Source organism: Triticum aestivum, chromosome 5A, assembly GCF_018294505.1.
Source record: "Triticum aestivum cultivar Chinese Spring chromosome 5A, IWGSC CS RefSeq v2.1, whole genome shotgun sequence".
Classification (NCBI taxonomy): Eukaryota; Viridiplantae; Streptophyta; class Magnoliopsida; order Poales; family Poaceae; genus Triticum; species Triticum aestivum.
This window is the reverse complement of record NC_057806.1, coordinates 686,699,503-686,702,145: the sequence shown is the minus strand read 5'-3', so window position 1 is coordinate 686,702,145 and position 2,643 is coordinate 686,699,503.

The window sequence follows — 2,643 nt, the reverse complement described above, 5'->3', positions numbered from 1 at the left end:
GGATACATCGGAGTAGATTAACTATCCGGCCCCTCTGCCCGAAGACCCTGCGGACGCTCTCCTGATGAAGATGCGGACTCCGGCTCCTTATGAGGTGCCGGAGAAGACTAAGAAGAAGGCCAAGGGAACCCGAAAGAGTTCCCGACGCCAGGTGATATCGGACTCACCGTCCGATAACTCCGAGACACACTCCTCCGCGAAAATGAGGAGGAGGAAGACGAAGACTCTCCCCCTCCAGCCGGGGGAGACAAGAAAAGGAAGGCCGCCCCCACTGAGGAGGCCGAAGGGTCCAAGAAGGGAAGGACTCTCCTTCCAGACTATTCCACCACCGCCGCCGACGGTGAAGACGAGTGGTTACTAAGGGCCAAGCCCCTGGCGAAGTCGTAAGTATTCGGATACCAGAGTAACTCATAGCATAATTTTATTGCACTGCTTCTCCTAGCGTCGAATATGATCATGCAGTCCGTCCCGAGCCCGTATCGACGTATCCTCGTCGGACGGCTCCTTGGACTCGTCGGATATGGATAGTGATACACTTCCGACCGCCTCCTCTCCTCGCCCTACGGACGATGTCGAGGTATTGTCTCAAGGGGCACCAAGCCGGGGGGAGACAGTCCCGGAGGCGCCTCAAGGAGACCTTCCGGACTCCAGGCGCGAAGGGAGCAAGACTCCCAAGGGCTCCAAGTTTGGACCCCAGCCGAACGCCGCGCCGGAACCTCCAGTGGTTCTGGACTCGGGCAGGCGGCCCCCTTCCAAGAGGGGCAAGCCGCCTGTGCTGGTGACCTTTGTCCATCCAGAGGCACCGGACAACTTGCTGGGAGCGCCTCGCGGCGCTTCCATCGATGAAAAGCACCGCACTATTATGGGTGCGGTGATCAAGAAGGTTCAGTCCGCCAAGAGCGGACTGACTGAATCCTGTGCTAGCCTTCTGACAGGCTTTGAGGTAAGTATTTAAAATATAGGAAAAATATTACCGCATAGATAGTAGCCCCTGATGCTCTGTTTGGTGTTCACAAAGAAAAGCCGAATAGAAGATCAAATAATATCTGCAGGAGTCTAATATAAGTATGTCTATATGCGTATGCAGGCTTCGCTGCTAACCTCTGCCGCACTGACTGCGGAGGTCACTGCACTGAGGCAGAACCTCGAGCGGTCCGAGAAAGAGCTCGGTCTTGCCAAGAGGCAGCTCGAGGAGAACAAAGGTAAGTAATGCCTTGTCCATATATATATATATATATATATATATATATATATATATATATATATATATATATATATATATATATATATAAGATGCGGTTGCAAAATGATAGGATCATCATGGATGTGCCAGGGGCCACGACCGAAGTGGCGACCCTGAAGCAAGCGCTGTCTGAGGCCGAAAACAACGCGGCCAAGGAGCGCACCGAGTGGAAAAAACAAGAGGCGCGGGTGGGCGAGGTGCAACAAGAGCTCCAGGCTCTCGTGAAGAAGCACGAGGCCTTGGAGCTTGACTCGAAGACACGAGAGTCCGAGCTTGCCGCGGCCCTCGAGGGCACAAAGCATGCCAAGGCTGAAGCCCAAAAGTCCCTCCAGGAAATTGAGGCGATGAGGAAGATAGAGGCGGGTAAGGCATTCAATATGCAAAGCAAGCATGTGAAAGTAAATTACTTGTTACTCACCTGAGTCCGGAGCTCTCCAGGAGCATTCGCAGATTTGCCCCGCAGCGTGTCGGATGCCGCGAAGTATCACCAGGCCGAGGAGGGAAGCTCGACGGAGAAGTTGTTTTGGTCTCAGTATACTGGGACCGAACACCCGATGCCTGTGAGGGACCAGCTGAAGCAACTGGTCGAGCTGCACAAGGCGGCCGAACAGGCCGTGAGGGGCCTTATAGTTCGGATGTGGCCTGGCGACTCCCTTCCCAACAGCTACTTCAGCCTGGTGAGGCGGCTTGTGGATGCGTGCCCATGGCTGGAAGTCATAAAGGGGTCCGTCTGCATCGAAGGTGCACGCCGGGCTTTTGCCCGTGCGAAGGTGCACTGGGCAAAGATGGACACCGAGAAGCTGGTGAAGGAGGGGCCGCCGCAGGGCAAGGAGCATCGCCACCCTGAAATGCATTATGAGGGTGTCCTGAAGGGTGCCCGTCTTGTGGCGGAGGAGTGTGTGAAGGATGTAATTTTTGAATGAACTTGCTCGTTTGATCCTATATTATGAAAACTTGTTCATGTGCGCTATGCAACGCTTGTTTGAATTTAAAATATTACCTTCTGTGCGGCTGTTTATCAAATCTGAGAGATGGCCAGTCGTCGGCTTCTGCCCCCATGCCACGAGTGCTGGGGTGTTCGGGATAAATCTGAGCACTCTTTTTCCCATTGTTGGGTCCTTCGAGGGAGGTGCTTAGCACAACAAACAAGGCAATCGGACTATAATGCTTTATCACTCTCACTTAGCCATAGAAGTCTACAATTTTAAATTTTGGCGAAGCCCCTAGTATTGGGAAGGCCGAATTCGGGGTGCTATACATGCCTACGCCGGACAAAGCCGACTCCTCGCCCTAAGCGGCATAAGTCTTTAGGGACTCGAGACCTCTCGAACAGTGACCAGCTCTCGCCTTATCATGATAGTCATTTTTAGCTTTCTCTACTGAGGTGCTTAGCCCAGATG